The sequence below is a fragment of the Arvicanthis niloticus genome, chromosome 8 (assembly GCF_011762505.2).
Source record: "Arvicanthis niloticus isolate mArvNil1 chromosome 8, mArvNil1.pat.X, whole genome shotgun sequence".
NCBI classification, from domain to species: Eukaryota; Metazoa; Chordata; class Mammalia; order Rodentia; family Muridae; genus Arvicanthis; species Arvicanthis niloticus.
This window is the reverse complement of record NC_047665.1, coordinates 76,064,692-76,085,176: the sequence shown is the minus strand read 5'-3', so window position 1 is coordinate 76,085,176 and position 20,485 is coordinate 76,064,692. Positions and strand designations below refer to the sequence as shown.

Genomic DNA, 20,485 nt, shown 5'->3' with positions numbered 1-20,485 from the left:
TATTCTTCATCTTCTACCTCATTGCTGGAAGTGGCTACTCAGAGCATGATGAAAAGAATAGGAAGGAAGAACGCACTCTTCTCATCAGTGTAATGGAAACAAAGATGAGCCACATTGTCTGTGCAATAGCCCTGCAAGGTTCTGGCTCCTAACTGAGTGGCAACAGCTGGGTGGGCAGCACTGTGAGAGAGGCAGAGGTTATGCCACATGTGGCTCTCAAAGGCGAGCACACAAATGGGCAGCGAGAGCCTTCAGCTGTTGCCTTGGCATGTGGCAGGGAAGAGACCCAGCTGCTCAAATTGCAAAGTGAACTTGAAATCCACCCACTAATATATGCACAGCTGGGACGGGGCTTGTCTTCAGGAGAAATGATCATGACTCGATCTTACCATTCATCTGTGGCACCTGAAACTCCTTGTGCTCAATACGGACTATGTCAGTGAGCCTGGAATACATTGCTTTCTCATTATGAGGCCCTATTTGTCAGTGTAACTTGCTCTGTTTATGCCAGGGTAGGAAGCTTGTTGCCCTGGAATTAGATCCTGCTTCCTAACCATTTTGACATCTGTCATTTTTCTTCTCAGGGAGTTCTTAATGACCCCACTCTCCTGTCATATCATTACACAGCCAGTAAAGGATAGACCATGTGAGGAAGACTCCGATTATGTCTCTTTAGTCCTTATGCAATAGCATCTGACCTGCTGGTCCTGTAACTGAGCTTCTGTTGGATCGGTTACCAGATAGTCTTCTGTGAATCTCCAAAGTCCTGCATGTGTTTTCTTTGCTATACCAGTGTCCAATCAGGTCACATGGGTCCTGGGCACAATATCTCACCAGATGGCATTAGGGGACAAGAATCATTACAAAAGAATCCTTCACTCAGGGTGTTCTGAAAGTTCAGTGCCTAGTGCTCTTGCTTTGGCTGGCCACAACCTTTGAGCAGAGAGGTTTGGGGAGCTACAATATCTTTGAAGAATAAGATAACTGATGTCATACAATATGTACTGTTGGAGGGGAAACTATGGGAGAGAAATTCAATCTTAGGTTAGGAATCTGTTTAGAAACCTTCAATTCACTGTTCAGAAAATGAAGCTTGGAAGAACTAGAACCAGGTAGTATGCTTTGGAACCAGGTGAAAATTTGGACCCCAAAGCTTTTGGTTCTGTTTCTTCGTCAGAATGATGGTTGTTCTGTCTTTATAGAGAAATCAGCATCATTATCATGCATTGGAGGAGAGTTCTCACCTGAAGCCTGAGCTACATTATCTACCAGGAGACTGATATACCAACACCGATACCACACCAAGACCCATGCATGGGTCCATCAGAAAGTTCTTTACACAAGCAACTACGAACTTGCAAATTAAGACAGCTTAGGGAGGAGTGAGTTAGGTCCCATTGCAGACAGCTAAGAAAACAAGAATTCAAATAAGTAAGTGACCTTCCTGTTCAATGACCATTCATTAACTCAGTTTCTATTGTTCTGTCCTTCAGTTTCAAGAAGGCAATTAAGTTTCCATAAGAATTTACTGAACAGCAAAACATCAGGTGGAAATATCTCTCTACTTTAACCCACGGTGCTACTGGCCTGAAGTAAGCCTGGGGCCTTGGATAGAAAGCACATTTAATCCATAATCTGACCTTTGTTGTATGAATCTGGACTTGACTGTTGCTCAGACAATGCAGCCAAGCTATCCAAAGGTCCTGGGTAGGGTACTTAACTCACTGATGCACTAGAGAACATAGATAGAAAGAAAAAGATCAAACCTGGCCCAGTCACTATTGATGGAGAAACCTTGCTAAGCTACCTCCACTTCCTCATCTGTAAGTGAAGTTGTCAGTGCATCCTCTGGAGCTAAGATGGAATGACTGGGATGTCCTTCTAGTCTTTTGAACTAGGGGAGAGATTGCTGTACACATGAAATTGATCATCTGGGCAGCTTTTTTTTTTTTTTTTCATTTCCTGGAACTTTTAAAATCACAAACTTTATTGTTTTATCAGGAGACAGCCTCTAAGAAGCACATCATTGTGTACATGGGCCACAATAGCCAAGTAAATGGCTCATCTGTAGCTACTAACAGACTTCTGATGAGCACCCAGAGAGTCACGAGCAGAGGCTGAGTCAGCCTGTCTCATTCTAAATACAGTCTGGTCATGTCTGCAGCCTGACAGGAGTCCTCCCCATGACTTCAAAGAAGTGATCTCTGCAGGAGCTGAGCATCAGGGTGCTGCCTGGTTGATCACAGGCTGCATCTGTGTCTGGAAACAGTGGGCAGGTGTCTCTGAGTCGAAGTCCCCTAACCTTTTGTCTGATGGCATATCCAATTTAGAATCACAGCAGCATAGCTCTGTGAAGGAAATGCCACAGGCATCTACTGAACGTGCTTTTCTCCTTTGGAAAACAATTCGCGTTCACAGAGATGGATGTGGGATATTAACATGAAGAAAGACTAAGAGTCCTTTCATACTTTCAACCAGAGTATTTTAGAATGTGTAAAAAGCTCCAAATTAGATTTTATGAAGCCAGGATAAAGAAACAGTACGGATGGCAATCAAAAATATTCAAAAAGAAAACAAAAATTAGTAATTTTTATCAATCTATGAATAAATATTTATAAATAAGCACTTCTTAATAATAAATATTTATTAACACCAAAGGGAAAATTTTAAATAAAAAAACCTGAGTACTTTTCGCCAAGATGGCACCGAAAGCGAAGAAGGAAGCTCCTGCCCCCCCCCCCCCCCCAAGCCGAAGCCAAGGCGAAGGCCTTGAAAGCTAAGAAGGCAGTGCTGAAAGGAGTCCACAGCCACAAAAAGAAGAAGATCTGAACGTCACCCACCTTCCGGCGTCCCAAGACACTGCGGCTCCAGAGGCAGCCAAAATATCCTCGGAAAAGTGCGCCTGGGAGAAACAAGCTTGACCACTATGCCATCATCAAATTCCTACTGACCACTGAGTCAGCCATGAAGAAAATAGAGGACAACAACACGTTTGTGTTCATCGTGGATGTCAAGGCCAACAAGCACCAGATCAAGCAGGCCGTGAAGAAACTCTATGACATTGATGTGGCCAAAGTCAATACCCTGATAAGGCCTGATGGAGAGAAGAAGGCGTATGTTCGCTTGGCTCCCGATTATGATGCTCTGGATGTTGCCAACAAGATTGGGATCATCTAAACCGAGTCCAGATGACTAATTCTAAATATACACTTTTTTTTCACCATAAAAAAAAAAAAAAAAAAAAAAAAAAACCTGAGTAGAATTTATCAGTAAATAGAAAGTATTGAACCACAGGGCACACAAGGTTTATTGTGGAGACTGAGCACTGCTGGGCTCAGGTTGTGTGTATGGATGTTGTCTCTTCCTGTTCATGATCTTGAACAACCTGCTAAAGTTCTCCGTCTCTACTTCCTTATCAGTAGACAAGGGCAATTGTATTCCTTGCCTGGTTCAAGTACTGTAGCCTTGGGTCAGTACACTGTAAATGAAGAATTTAGAATAGGCATATGGCAAGTTATTTTTTTTTTATTGTTGCTTTTCCCCCAGGAATCCAACCTGCAAGAATGAATATGTCTGAGAATTTTTTCTTAAATAAAACAACAAATTTGTTCAAAAATGATCTATAAAATGATGGTGTACTTTCTGGCTTATTTCAAATAACAGACTTTATTTTAAACCTCATGGTCCCTCCTAGACTTACCATTTCCTCACATTTATTTAAAATTCTATTTAAAAATACTTTAATATTTAATACATAGGTATTAATTCTATATTTTAGAATCTCATACATATGTACAATGAAATGTGATCTCTCTCTCTCTCTCTCTCTCTCTCTCTCTCTCTCTCTCTTGCTTGTTCGCTCACTCACTCAGAAAACCTACAAAACCCTTAGTAGTTACTGATGTTCATATGTGTGTGGGTATTGGGCCATCCTCTGGAACATGAAAAACCTACCAATGGTTCACATCATCAATAAAGAATGAGTGTCCCTCCCACTTCACTGCCAATTGTTTTCCCAAAAGCGTTGACTCTTGGATCATCTATCATGACTATGAGGGGATTTTGCTTGGCTTGTTTTTATGTGGGTCTTGTGCAAGTAACAGTAGCTGCTGTGGCTTCCTGATTGTGACGGTCAAACCATGTCCAGAAGCAATGACAACAATCCTCCTTCCCCTCAGTTCTTACTCTCTTACTCCCTTCTCCTTGGTGATGTTTTCTGAGCCTTGGAGATGGTGGTGGGTTCATACAGCTGTCCAGTTGGGGTTGAGTTCTTATTCTCAGCACTTTGACTTTTATATCTCTCTCTTGACTGCTGCCCACTTCAGGATCAAGCTTCTAACAAAGGCTGAGAGCAGTCCGTCTATAGGAATAAGCTTAAAATTCATTTTTTAAATATTTTAGAAGCATGTATATCTCAGCATTTTCATTGCTGTGAAGAGACACCATGACAGAGGAAACTTCTATAAAGGCAAACATTTAACTGGGGCTGACTTAAAGTGTCAGAGGTCCAGTCCATCATCATCATGGTAGGAAGTATGGCAGGATCCAGGCAAGCATGGTGCTAGAGAAGGAGCTAACACTTTTACATCTTGATAGCAAGGCAGACAGCAGGAGACTCTAGATCAAACTAGCCAGACTCAAACTTATATATGAGACCTCACAGCTCTGCCTTCACAGTAACACACTTCCTTTATCAAGGTTATAGCTCCTCTAAGGCCACACCTTCTAATAATGCCACTACCCATGAGCCAAGCATATTCAAACTACCACAGTATACAATTGCTCCTTGTCGTTATTTGCTCTAAGTGATCTTGATTGTTTGTCTTTATTATGTTTCTTGACAGAGCAAAAGGGAAAATGCCAGTGTCATGACTATCTACATAAAACTTTAAATAAAATAATAGCAAAGACATTTTGGATGTTATAATTATTTTGAAATGAAAACCATCTTAATGATTTTTAAAAAGAAATTTATATAAATTTAATTTCCTAAATCTCAAGTTTTGTAATACTTCCATGTAATTTAATAAGCACTTGAGTGAATAGATATAACCACCTTTATAACAGTATGTGCTGGACATTAGTCCTTTTAAGTTCATGGTTCACAGCTGATGTGATCCCTCCTTGGAAAGATGAAGTGGTCTTTTACAGAAGTGATTCAAACCCTATTCACCATTCATTTCCCCAATTCCAGGTCTGTGGTGAACTGTCGGCTTTATTATGTTGTGTTTATGTTTATAGAGATGTCACTCTCTTCAAGAAGCATTATTTTCAATATTGTATATATAAATGTGTTCAGTACAACCCCCCAGACTTTTTCCACAGTGCAGCATTTTCTATTTGGATGGATTCATTTTTGGAAATATGCATAATATTTAATCTCTACCATATTCCAGGAAAATTATGTACTTTCCATACTCCCAAAATATTTTTCTAATTATCTCAGCATGTTTAAACTTTTAAGAGCTCTTCTTCCTTCGTTATTGGATTGATTTATGGTTTGGTTGTTTTACAGAATTGGCCCTTTCTCTGACTTCTAGGTTCCCAGTGGTAACTGTACACATGCCAGGAACTGGTCATCAATGTTCTGTATTTATTCTTAAAATACATGACTCTCCATGTTTTAAGCTCTCATATGTTTTTTCATGGCTTTTCTAGAGCATCACATCTCGCTATTAATAGAAATACCAAGGAAAAGACCTGACTCTTGAACTAAGACAATACTTCTTTTTTGGAGCTAGCCGCCCCTGCACTGAGCTACCATCCATCTCTCTACAGAGTCAGACTATAAACACTTAACAACTTACCATCTTCATGAAAGCATGAATCAGCCATCATTGACTGAGTGCTTATTTTTGATTTAGTAGAAGGTGATCAACTCTCATAATACCATGAATCAATTAGATGAACATCAGGATAAGATACCAGGTTAATGATCAATCTGTAGTATAGAGAATACTTGGTGCTGGAAAGTATAGAACACATGGAGGCCTCCTTAGTACTTTACAGCAGATGTCAAAATTCACTCTCTCAAGTGCCATGTTTGCATGTAAGCATACACTACAATGTAAAAATGAATTAATATTCCAATGATGTATACAGGTTGTTTATACTTCTGCAACAACTATGTCAGCCAGCTGTACACCAAGGTGAATGTGTGTCAAGAACTTTAAAATCTATTTTCATCTCCTCTCCATCCAACTGAATATCACTGCAGGTTGATAGTAATTTTGATATTTTCCATCGCTTTTTGTCTTTAGTAATATAGATCATAAAACATCTATTTATATAAACAAAATAACTTCTATTATAGCTTCAAATGCCATATCCTGCAATCAGTACTCCCTACCCAAAGACCATTCTGTGCAAATACATTTTGCCTCAACAAACAAACAAACCCTTTCAGTATGTTCACCCACTTTTTTCCCCTCAGGAATATTCTTCACACAATATCTCACAAATTCAGACCTCGATAAATGTCTTGGAAGTGTTACCAACAAAGAATTAATGATGACAAGACTTAAATATTAACTATGAGATGTTAGGAGTCATGCCCTTGGAAGCAGACATGGGTTCTGCTGAATCTCTGATTCATTTTTGTTTCTTCTGATCAACACACGGCAGATGTATATACAGCAAGCCTAGTGCAGATTTCATCCTCACAAGTCAATATATCCAAGGGCATATTTTGAATTAATCAAACCTGTTTCTGAGAGATAAGCTAAATTGGTTCTTTAAAAGGAGCATGTGAAATGAAAACTTATGTATTTGTCATTACATTTAGCTTCCAGGAATCACCTTACATAACCCCCAAGTGTACTTCAATGATGACTAAAACTCAGCTCCAGGTTTGAAGCTGTTATAAAGATTCTTAAAATAATATGCACAGTAGTTTTCTGAAGTCATAGGTTGCAGGCAGTATGTTTCATATGTCTCTGTGCATCTGCATAATTATAATTATGACACTGCAACTCAGCTACCTCAACTGATATTTTTCAAGTACTCCAATTTACACTGGATACAGACAAGGTGTATGAGCTATAATCTTTCTACTTAAAGAGTAAAGTCTTACCAAAGAAGAAATATTTATTTAAATACATTTAAATAGTTACAGATAAATACAAGTGTATGAAAAATATTTAAGATCCAGTGTTTCCTAAATCTGTGATATCCCCATATGTGCTCACTGCTTTATCATATTCTGAAATTTAGCTCAGAACAATCTAAATCCTGCCTGCAGAAACCTCATAGAGTAGTGCAGTTCGGTGACAATGCCCTTGACTGGCATATCCTAGCATGTGCTGTGAGGCCCAGGGTTCAATCCCTGCTACTGCAGAGGTGGGCGAGAAGAGAAAGGGCAAGCAGGAGAAGGAGAGGGGAAGAAGAAAAGGGAAAAGGAGAGAGGAGAAAGGACAGAGTTCACTTCTTCATTTATCCGGTGGAAATTCACCATAATCCTTAATATGGGAGTAATTTTAATGAAGCCCTAAACAGCCTATTAAGAAAGGGCTTCTGTGATAATACAGAGGACAACTGAAACCATTTAAATAGGTAACACATTTCCCTTGGAAATAAACGGAAACCTTTAAATCCATATTGATTTTCTAACTGGTAGGTACTTAAGACTTAAAAACTATCATTTCTTTGAAGGGTAGAAAATTTCTGTGTCAGTTGTCCCAAACCCAGCAGAGTATTTAGCACACATTAGAAACTCAATATTCCCTTCTTATTTGATTTTAAAACAGTGAGCATTTCTTCCTCATAGATGTTAAAACATAATTCTAATCGGCACAGTGCAAACTGAAATATGGCATCCAAATGAACAGAGCTCTCAATCTAAAACAACCTGCATTTTCTCAATGTTTGCTTTTGATAATTGGTCATACCATAACCAGCAAATGGGACTTAGCAGAGCAACAGTGGTGGGTGGTAGCCTACTACTATTTGACACTATCCCCAAATGTGAAAAGGGCTTGATCACCAGCCTGTGGCACCACTGGAGGCTGATGAAATGCTTAAGAGGAAGATTGTGTGTGAGCAAATGAAGCCCTTAAATTCTCAAATTGCATGTGGGAGCACCAGTCCTTCCTCTCCTTGCTTTTCCAGATATAAGAGACAAGCTGTTTCTGCCACTCTGTGCTGCTCCCTTCTGTGATATGCAATCTCCCCAGAGGAACAAAGGCAACTGGCCAAGTGACCATGGACTAAAGCCCCTAAAATTATGAGCCAGAATGAACTCTTCCTTCTTATAAGTGGATTTCCTAAGGGAGTCTTTCCCCACAGCAATAGAAAGATGTCTGCCTACTGCTGTATTCTTTTGATTATGTATACATAAAATATGGAGGTATATATGTGCATGTATAGTTGATGTCATTTCTCCTGGGATGTTAATCTCCAAAGTTATAGACTCTCATATATTAAACCTGTGGCTAGTAATCAAAATGTCATTGTAAAATTAATCATTGAAATGCCACTGGTAAATTTCAATATCTTACTCTTGAAAAAATAGCAGTTTAAAAAGTAGCAGCAAGCCTGACAAGAGTGCTAGCTGTGCCTCACAAAATGAAAATGACTATTTAGAGTCTCAAATGAGTTTCTCATCTATCAAGAAAAATTGAGAGATCAATTAATGGTTGCACATACAAATGGATTCCTAACTACATCGAGGTGAGTGCAGCTAGACCCTCTCTGATCCTATAATACATCAAAAGCCGATTTTCTGGTGCTGCATCTCAGTAAGTATGAACTGCCCTTATATAATCAGAATGCTCCTCTCACAAGGAAATCTAGCCAGCTCTTCTGCAGATGATACAGTAGTGCCGCAAAAAACACAAGCAATTGCCCACCTGGACGCCTAGACATTCAGAAAGAGCATCATTACAGGATTCATTTCCGTGGAGGTTGCTATGGTTTCTGGCTGCACTTTCTCTTCTCGCTATAGTTGGGTGATTTTAGTTAATCAATGGCTAGTCACAGTGTAATCATTTTCTCTTCAGAAACCACAAGGAAAGAAAAGAACAAGACTGGAGTTTCAGTCACAATGTCAGTGAGGCCAGTTCTTTTTGACTACAAAAGAAAGATATATTTGATATTAATGCGAAGGAAGAAAGGAAAGTCATGAGAAAATTGCAAGCAGTTTGCAATTCAGGGGCTACTTTTTGAGAACTGTCAGAAAGATTGCTCTTCCACATGATCTCATATGTATATATACATATATACACACATACATATATAAACATATATGTAAACATACATATAAAAACATATATGTAAACATACGTATATAAACATATATGTAAACATACATATATATACATATATGTAAACATACATATATATAAACATATATGTATGTGTATATATATGTACAAAGGTGTATACATGTATATTCATGTATGTATGTGTATATGTATGTATGTGTATATATGTGTGTGTGTATATATACATATACATATACACACACACATATACTATCTCAACATGATGTGAAGGAGATATGGTCCCCACCCAGAAAGAATTTGCAATCTTAATATATCAGCAAGGTATCTAATATTGAGAAACTATAATGAGAGATTAATGTTATTTTGCCTAATGTTAACTGTTGCAGTCTTCTGCACACTGTTGTTACTAAATTTATTAAAAATAAAATAAAGCAAACACCAGGGACTGTAGAGATAGCTCTGAGGTTAAGAGCACTTTCTACTTTTGCAGAACTCCCAGGTTGTAGTCCTAGTATCCACATGGTAGCTCATCTGTAACTCCAGACTATCTGGTATTCTCTGCTACCTGTATGGGCACCAGGCACACATGTGGTGCAATAATACATGCAGACAAATACTTATACACACAAAACAAAAGTAGGTAGTGCACATGCATACATGCAGGCAAATACTCCTACACAAAAAAATAAAAGTGAGTATTTCTAATTTTTAAAAAGATGATTCTATAAATCACCAAGCCATAATAAAAACAATCCTATTAAAAAAGCATGGAAATACAGAGTTTTAGGTAAACCATGAAAAAGACTTGGAAAGGTGAATTGGAAAGCCTATTCACAAATTGGTACCAGCTTTCCTGTCTGTTCACATGAATTGGTTTGGCATAATTTAAGGATTTCACACTCATTAGATTGCGGATGTGTTTAATAAATCTAAAGTTCTGGACAGATGTTGAGCATGAAGGCCATTAAGATATAGTCTTTGACCCTGTTCTGTTTCCTCACCTCTCACTTCAGACAGTAGGCATTATGTACACAAAGAGACAAACTGGAGGAATCTTGGTAGTTACTATAGTTTGACTCTAAAGTCTCTAGCAGACCTCTGTTTTAAATAATTACTCCTTGCCTGGTAGAAGTGTTTTGAGAGACTCTGCAACCATTAGAAAGTGGAGCCTCATTGGTGTAACTAAGTTACTAAGAACAATCCCGATTCCCACAGTGGTCTTTTCTGCTCTCACAGGCTCAGCCACCACAGACTGAGCCACCCTGCTCTGCCTTTCCCACTACAATGAGTTGTAAACTGACAAAATAAATCTGTCTGTTGGGTATCTTGTCATTGTGACATAGAAGAAACTAATGTAAAGATGGCTTGGCCTTTATCCACCCCAACATCAATAGGCAACTGTGGAGGGAAACACTAGGCAGGCTGCCTGGCGCTCTGGGTTCTGGGAAGCCAGGCTTTGTATTCTGGAAATTATCAACCACTGAGTGGTTTGGAGATTCTGAGAAAACAACAGAAAATTGGATTTCTTTTTTAAAATGTGTTGCTTTGTATAGAAGCGCCACATCACCCCCAACTGTCTTGACTTAAAAACACGCATTCACATAATTGAGTATGACGTTGGTTCCTTTTATAAACAGGCTTCAATAGTACAGCTCTCTACAAAGGAGCTGTAACACTCTGAGCCTTACTGTATACCACTGGGCATACAATTGCAACAGTGATTATGTAAGATTTATAATACTAATGTTTGAAAAGAAAGTAGATCTAGAATGAATATTATTTTTTTAAAACAAAAATTATAAAGTATAGATAATTATAATATTCAGTGCTTTCACAAACACACAGAGTTTTTTTAATGATAAATAAATATTGTTTCGGGTACTATCAGACCCTGATTTTACCATTTACATCTTGACACATACTTTCTGCATGATTACAGTAACAATTATGATATTGAAATTCCCGGAGTGTGGCTCTCCTGGAGTGCCACCTGAGGCCAATAAACCATACAGAGATTATGCATCTGTACTGAGTGGTAATTTTCACCATTTGTTTTCTGGAAATCAGCTGGCTGGGTTTTACAGTTGCTCTTTTAGTTTGTTAAGCTCTACATAGCTCAGTCATAGAAAACACTTTTATATATGACTACTGAGCCATGTCAGTGTGTGGCTTCGGCACCAGTGGCAGTCAGAGAAAAGAAATTCTCTAACCTGTCTCCCAACTCATATGTATCAGTAAAAAGTGATTATTTTTTTAAATAGTAACCCATAAAATTCTTTAAGGTAAGTGAAATTTACTATAAAACAAACTAAAAGGAGCTGATAGTTACATGGGAGAGTATTCCGCACTGCTCTGCACCCTCCTGCGCTCTCTCACCATGCTGTACATGAACAAAAACATCAGTATTCTTGTCTTGGACTTCATCACTATAACCAAGTCTGCACCTCATATAATTGAATTTTTAAGAACTATCTAGAGCTATGTTTCTATTACATCATTTCCTTGATCTTGCTTGGACTGTAATGATTTAACATAAACTTCTGTGGTTAGGGCTGGAGATGTTCAGCAATTAAGAACAGTTTTCTGTTCTTGTTGAGGATCTGGTTTTGGTTTTCAGTACCTACTCAGTGACTCACATCCAGTCATAAAATTCAGGGGATCTTATGCCCTCTTCTGTCCTCTGTGGGTACTAGGCATGCACATGATATACATACAAGCACACAGGGGAAACATCCATATACATAAAGTAAAATAAATAAACTTTAAAGGGATTAAATGTTTTCCATGACAACAGATGCATACATTACAAATTTTACAAAAGACAGATATTATCATATCAAAAAGTAAATGAACTTGTTAGGAACAAAGGACAGCTTTGGCTTTAGTTGTTAGCAGAACATTTCTAAGCCTGCCTCTCTATAGATAGATAGATAGATAGATAGATAGATAGATAGATAGAGATACATTTGCACTGTTAATATGGTATTTCTCCCTAGTTTATATGAAAAATAATTATTCATCACACAGACTGATAACTCATCCTTGTAGAAGTGAATTTCTGTTCTCTGACTGCTAATGGTACTAAAGCCACACACACTGACATTGCTCCTGTGTGCAGAATTCTTCACCAGAGCATGCAAACCCTCTCTTCTGCAGTTTGCAACCCTTTGAACATATTAAATGAGTGAACAGTATACACTGAACATTTACATTCACATGTGAAATATATATTTAAGAATTGTTTTGCTTCCAGTCTGTACCTGAGGACTGAGCAGAGCTTGAGCTTCAGCTCTGCACCCAATCCCACAAAACCCAGAGGAGGCTGAACTCCCAGGAGCTCTAACCCTTGCAAGATCTTAGTATTTATTGTAAATTGCATTGACTGTATACTTTCTAATTGTGTTAGTGTGTTGTAACCTGGCATGTCTGTTATGGGGGTTTATCCACCAGCTTTTGTCTTTCTACCCTGAGTATTAGAAAACCTTGATTCTCTGAAAAAAGCTTGAAAGTGCTGGAAGAAGTGAGTTAGGCTTTAAGCAGAATCAAGAGGGTAGTGGGCTTGATTATTGCTGGTATAACAGTTTTAATTACATTAATTGCTAGCACCATTGCTTCTGAAATAGCTTTGATACAAGAAGTTAAGACAGCTACTTTTGTTAGTCATCTAGCAAAAAAATGTTACTAATGTGTTGAGTATACAAAAGGATTTATATAGTTGTGTGGAACAATGGGTTGATGCTCTATATCCTATTCAAATTATCGGAAGGAGGTTCAGGGTTTAACAGTTAGGAGCCATCTCAAGTGTCGTGACAAATACCACTGGAGTGGTGTTACTTCTATAATTTACAATGATAGTCATTATAAATAGAAAAAAGTTTAAAGACACCTATAGGGTATTTGGCATAATTCTAACACCTCTCTGGATGTTTTAACTTTGTATAGTGAGATTATGAATTTAAAGAATGCTGCTCTGTTGAGCTTTGATGCTGCAAATAATGCTGATAAAATTATCCATGGCTTGAGGTCAGTATTTCCATTTTGGTCAAACCTCAGGAATGGCATATATAGCTTGATCATGCTAGCCCCTTTTGTCTTGGGAATAATTTTATTCCTGCCCATCATGTTAAAGCTTGTCTCTAACTACATCAACAGGTTGGTAGCCAAAGTACTTGACTTGAAACTGAAAATGGACCCCCAGAGTTATTAGTTTAATAGGCTGGCAAGCCAAGGACTGGTAAGATTCTGCACAGAGCCTTACCAACCTAAGACAGAAATGCATTCCTTTTAATAATGCATATTTCATGATGGGTAAGGAAAGCATTCTTGTCAGAACAACCTAAGACAGGCTCAGTCTGATTTATGCAATAAAAATGGGAAGATGGGGAGAGCTTTTGGGGCTGCCTGTCAGGAATCTGACATTGGCCAAGAACAAGGAAATGGGCTTCTTGGAAGGAATCTGACACAGGCCAAGAACAAGTAAATGTACTGCAGGCAGGAATCTGACATTAGGCTAGAACAAAGAAGTAGTTTCAGGCAGAAATGTAAATCCTAGACTAGAACAAAGAAGTAATTTCAGGCAGGAATCTCAATCTTAAGGTAGAACAAAGAAGTAGGCTTCAGGCATGAAAATGACTTTGGGGTAGGACAGGGAAGTAGGCTCAGATATTTTGGTCATCCTGATAAGCCCTTAGAAATATTGATCACAGGAGTGATTGTGAGACTCTGTTTATTGTCCTGTGTGTTCTTTGGCTATCTGGGTTTATTGTCTTGCTTGTTTTTTTTATTATTTGCATCTATTATATTGCTAGTTCCTCAACCTAGAACTGACCTTAATACTTGCATGTAATTTAAATGGTATAAACACAAAAGAGGAGGAGGAGGGATGGGATAGGGGAATAATAGGGTGGCGTGGAGAGAATGGGGATAGGGCATAGCATCTGAAATGTAAAGAAATAAAATATTGAATAAAGAAAAAAGGAAGAAGAAAAGTAAAAAAAAAAAAAAAAAAGAATTGTTTTATTTTTATTTTGCATTTGCCTTGCACTTTCAAGGACTTTCTAGGAACATAATCAAATGTAGTTAGTTTAAATAAATTAACTAAGCAACTGATTGCTTTTATGCCTTGAAATTTTTCCTTATATCAAATTTTAATAATTTGTATCTTACATATATTATACTCCACATAGTACCCATTTTAATTTACTAACCCCAGCTTAGTAATAACGTTAGCAGCATAGTTGACTATTTATTGATATATAGTATCATTTTAACCTCCTACTTTTATTTATCTATTGAGATTTCTTTCTGGGCTAAGTATGTTGTATATGCACTCATTTAATAAATGCTTTCTTGGACTTGCTGTGGATAAAATTTCATTTGGGAATAAGGCAAAATAAGTAAAGCAAAACCAATATGCACATGGAGATTTTGTATTAATATTGGTAAGAAGTTATTGATAATTATATTGGGTAATATAATTATTACAATTTATTATAATAAATAATATTGATATGAAAGCCTATGAAAAAAATTAAGTTAAAAGAACTATCTCTACATACTGACTCTACATACTGGGGGTATTTATGTTGATTCTATTGCTTTATATACCAAAGGGAGATGCCTGGACAAGAATGGTTATTTAGTTATGAAAAAGCTATAGCCAAAGACCAGACCATACTCTATTATGTGAGAAGTGTTTATCTTATCTCTGCCCCCAGATCTTGACAGGCTAATTAGAATTGCCCTAGTTATAGGCATATCTTTGTATCTTTGTTATGCATGAGCCTTTCAGACTCTCCTTCAGTTTTTATCAATGAGCTAAGTGAAAGCGATTGACCATGATACCTCCAACTTTGTAGTTACAGGATTGTGGCTTTGATCTACATGGTAATAGCTTAACCTTTCAATTCCCAGGAGAAGAATAGGGATAGAAATTAAAATCAGCCCTGTGGCCCAATGCGTCAAACAATCAGACCATTATTATGAAAACTGAATAAGAACTCTGAACTTCAAGGCTCACATAAACTTCCTAAATAGTAAACGCATCAGGTGATGTGTGAAAATGTGGTACATTGGAACTCCATGGGAAGATAACAGAGCTCTGTGTTTGGGGTTCTCCTCATTTTGAACCATCTTGTGACCTTCACTTATTAAGTCCAAGTTTGTATTCTTCATAATAGGAATTTTATTTTAATTATAATTATACCTGAATGGACAGGGAAATTCCTCACTTTGTAGCCAGAAATTAGTTTTGGTGTTTATTGCTATGATAAAATACCATGACCAAGAGCAACTTGGCAGCAGAAAGGATTTTTTTCATCTTGCAGTTACACATCACAACTTTTCACTGAGGGAAGTCAGAGCAGAAACTGAAGCAGGGCAGGAACATGGAGGCGAAAACTGGCACAGTGGCCATGGAGGAGTGCAGCTTACTGGCTTACTCTTCATGGCTTGCTCATCTTCCTTTCTTACATATCCCAGGACTGCCAGCCCAAGGTTGGCACTACCTACAATGGGCTGGACCCTTCCACATCAATTACTAATCAAGAGAATAACTACCCCCAGACTTGCCTACAGGCAATCTTATGGAAGCATTTTCTCAATTAAGGTTCCTCTTTCCAGCTACATCTAGGTTTGTGTCAAGTTCACAAAAAACAACCAAGCATACCTACAGGCTCCAAAACTTGAAGTTGGCATAGGAAATTAAGGTTTCCATGATGACGATGGTATCCTTAAAAATTGTATACTGTATGCTAACTCCGGAAGGTCAGCATCAAAATTATGTTATGCCATTGAAAATAGACTGAGTATATCTTGTATCAGTATGCAAGGTAGGAAATGCCATACTGAGGCCCAGGTATGCAATGAAACTAGAGGGATGCTGGATAGATCTGAGTTTGCTTGGGCCCAGTTGATAGCAATCCTTCCTTGTGCTCCCACCCCGCCCCTCAGCACCATCATGGACCGTCTATACGCTCATAGGTTCTTTGCTGCCAAAATCCCCACAGACATTTTAGCTCTCCTCAGCATATCTCACTGTGACTCTTTTTCCTCAAATCAAGATAGCCAGCACTCAGAACTCCATCTTGCCAAGATAATGAAAGCTGTCATGTTTTCAGACCTGTTGTTCCCCGTGGTGAACAGGAATTTTGCTGCTGTACCCCCATGATACAATGCCATCCAATGCAGAGCTGCACATGGTATCGTTTTCATCCATATGGCTCCTGATGGAAACACCCTTGGCTTTCTCATTTGTGCATTTGCCTAATTATCTCACCTCTCCTGCTCTTAGCCATCCCTCTAACAATCTGCTCTACTGCCTTGTGCTGATTTGAATATGCTTGGCCTATAGGAAGTGGTACTGTTAGGAGGTGTGGCCTTGCTGGAGGAAGGGTGTCACTATGGGGGTGGGCTTTGGAGGTCTCCTCCTATGTTCAATTTTCACCCGTTGTGGACCAAAGCTTCCTTCTAGCTGCCTGCAGATACCAGTCTCTTCCTTAGCTTCAGGATGTAGAACTCTCGACTCCTCCTGCACCATGTCTGCCTGCACGCTGTCCTGCTTCTGGATATAATGATAATAGACTGAACCACTGAAACTGTAAGCCAGTCCCAAATTAAATGTTGTCTTTTATAAGAGTTACCTTGGTCATAGTGTCTCTTCATCGCAATAAAACACCAAAACATGCTTTTTTGGTATTTAAAAAACAAGCAAGCAAGCAAGCAAGCAAGCAAACAAACAAACAAAAAACACCCTTCACTTTCCTAGCCGACTCTATAAAATAGTGGTGAGAGAAGAGAATGCTTAGCTTTTACCTGGAAGAAAACAAACATGTTTGTGATTTCTTCTTTTTCTACAGTTAGGAAGAATAGTGAAGAATATGTTTCTGGAAAACATACCTCAATTGTCTTTCATTTAATATGTTTTTAGTGATTCTTAAGGAAGAGAGACTACCAAATTTTCCAGTTAAAGCTCTTGAGATCTGGGGCCACTAGAAACAATTTCCTTTACCACTCTGCATCCTTCAGCAGGAGAAATTTCTACAAGATAAAAAAAAAAAAAAAGGCTATGTCCAGTTCACCTTACTGTGCCCTGTCTAAAAAAAAAAAAAAAAAAAAAAAAAAAAAAAAACCTAGTGTTTTATATACTGATAATTAGTTTATAAAGTATTTATAGTCATGATAAGTGTTGAGTATGTGGATTAATTAATAAATAACAAAAATCTGTTAGAAGCTTCTGGTTGGGTAAAGTTAAGAAAACATCATTCAGCTGGGCGGTGGTGGCACACGCCTTTAATCCCAGCACTTGGGAGGCAGAGGCAGGTGGATTTCTAAGTTAAAAGCCAGCCTGGTCTACAGAGTGAGTTCCAGGACAGCCAGGACTACACAGAGAAACCCTGTCTCAAAAAACAAAAAACAAAAACAAAAACAAAAACAAAAACAAAACAAAAAGAAAGAAAGAAAGAAAGAAAGAAAAGAAAACATCATTCAACTCTCCACATAAATTCTATTTTTAAAAAATTTTTAATCAACATGGACACAGTCAAATGCTGAAGTTATTTGGAGTGTTTCTGGATTTGTATTTAAGTTGGTTTTTATAATTAAACATGAACCTTACGCAAAAATATCTGAATTACAAGAATTTCCAGCATTACAGTCTATGAAAGTAAATTAAATTTTGCAAGTTAAAATAATGAGTGACATTATTATGTGCATTTATACGCATGAAAATTGATCAGTATCAGTAGAATGCTCTAGAAGTCCTAGAATAGGTTTTGTTGATACAATATGGAGACATCCCCTTCAGCTATGACAGAAAATAATATAAAGCCATCTAATGTAGTAGTTAGCAGCGTCAGTCTCTTTCCTGTGAAGCATGCAGTTCACTACCTTTAATCATAAGGTTCTTTATCTTCCTAAAAACCTACATTTTCACGACTCCAGCTTTCTACAATCAAACCATCTTCAATATGGATATCAGGAAACAACAATGGAGAAAGAGAGTTTCTCCAATAAATGATGTTGACAAAACTAGAGCATGAAGCATGAACAGAAGGGTTGTGTGTGTGTGTGTGTGTGTGTGTGTGTGTGTGAGAGAGAGAGAGAGAGAGAGAGAGAGAGAGAGAGAGAGAGAGAGAGAGAGCTCATCCCATAATTTAGGGAATCCATTTAAATGTACTAAGTACTTAAACACTTGAAACCACAAATCTAGTAAAAGAAAACATAGGGGGAAGCTTTCTTGAAATAGCTTTTGACAGTGAGTTTGGGTTATAAAGCAAAGTATAAAGAATAAAACAAGTGTGGGTGGCTGGGGTTATATTAAACTGAAGAGTTTCAGAAGAGCAAAGAGAACTGACAAAAAGAAAAAGAAATCTATGGAAAAGGAGAACATACATTCAAACCACATACCTTCCAGAAGACTAGTATGCAAGATGTATTTGAAGCCCACACAACTACACACCACACATACACACAAGCACACACATGCTCACTCAACATGCACAAAGAATTGAATGCACACTTGTCCACAAATGACATACAAATGACCAAAGATATAAATATAAAAAGAGCTCAACATCACTAATCAAGAAATGTTAACATAACTTACAAAAAAGGATGAAAAGTGAGTCTTGGAAAGGATGATGAAACCGATCCCTTGTATACTGTTGATAGAGATATAACTTAGTGTAGCCATTATAGAAAATACTATGCAGTCCTTTGAAAACATAATCAATATTTGACCCAGAAATCTAAATTCTGGGTATATTTCCAAAGGAATGAGGATCAAGTTCTAGTAAAGATGACTATCCTTTAATGTGCATTGTCAATTTTTTTATGGTTTTCAGAAGATGCATACAAGCAACAAAGTGTCAATAAATGGGGGAATAAGGAAAATATGGTATGGTACTGTTCAGCAAAGCAAGTAGGATGGATAACTTCAGATCTTTACTTCTCCAAGCCCAGTTTCCTAGTTTCAATTCCCAGTTCTGTAGCAGACCACCCCCTGTAGCCTTCCCTCCCTCTCACACTCAGTCTCCAGCAGATCTCATAGGTCTTCTTCTTCTTCAGACTTCCTCCCCAGCCATCCCTTTGTCTCAGGCTCCCAAGGTCAGCAGGCATCCCCTGAAAACCCAGCACCCAAGCAGGCCAGAGAGAGATGAGTAGGGTGGCAAAGTAGGTAGGCAAACTGCAGATCCTCACCCTCCTTTCTTTTCTCCAAATTCAATTCCCTACTCTCATCCCAGCTCTGTAGTAGACCACCTAATGTGGTCTCTCCTCACTCTCTAACCCATTCTCAAAGAACTAGGCAAATCCTGGTGGAAAACCCTCACTTTTCTCCTTCCTGTGGACCCCTCAAAACACCTATTCCATCTGATGCTCATTTCTGGATATCAGCTCCCCATGCCTAGAAACACACTGTGCCTGCACACCCAGTGGCCACAACTGGCAGGATCCCAGAAGTTATCCCTACCAGGAAACCACACTCTCCTAAGAATCAAAGAGGGCAACAGAAACCAAGGAATAAATACCTACCCAACAAAATGAAGATCCAATATCAGCACCTAGAATTATAATAATCTTAAACCTTGATGCCAGCATAAAACCACAATTAATAATGGCCAGGAAATGTGTACTGACAAGACATAGCAACCTTACTCTAGGTCCTGAGAAATACAAAATAGCTGAAGCACAAGAAAAAGACCTTAAAACAGCTTTTATGAATATTATAGATGTCCTTAAAAAGGAAATGAGTAAATCCCTTAAATAAATCATTTTAAACACAAACCGTAGAAGGAAATGAGAAAAACAGTTTAAGACCTGAAAAGTGGATATAGAGTTAATAAAGAAGACCCGAATGAGGCAAATCTGGAAATGAAAACTTAGCAACTCAGATAGAAACCTCAGCATCAAGCCAACCAATAGACTAGAAGAATCTCAGGCATTGAAGACATAATAGAAAAAATTAATACCTTGGTCAGAAAATGATAAATCTAAAAAAAAAAATGTAAATCTACAAAATCTAGAAAATCTTGGAGCCCATGAAAAGACAAAATTTACAAATAATAGGAAGTGAGGAGGAAAATAAACTCAGGTTAAAGACACAGAAAATCTTTTCAACAAATCATAGAAAAAAAATTTCCTAACCTAAAGAAAGAGAAGCCAATCAAGACACAAGAAGTATACCGAGCACCAAGAGATTGGTCCAGAAAAGCAAGTCCTCTCAACACATAATAATCAAAACACTAAATGTACAGATCAAAGAGAGA

The 20,485-nt window shown here is 38.0% G+C and overlaps 1 pseudogene; it reads left to right on the top strand.

Moving 5' to 3' along the window:
- Window positions 1–2,684: 2,684 nt before the first annotated feature.
- LOC117714100 (large ribosomal subunit protein uL23 pseudogene) lies at window positions 2,685–3,212 on the top strand (annotated as a pseudogene).
- The last annotated feature ends 17,273 nt before the right edge of the window (window positions 3,213–20,485 follow it).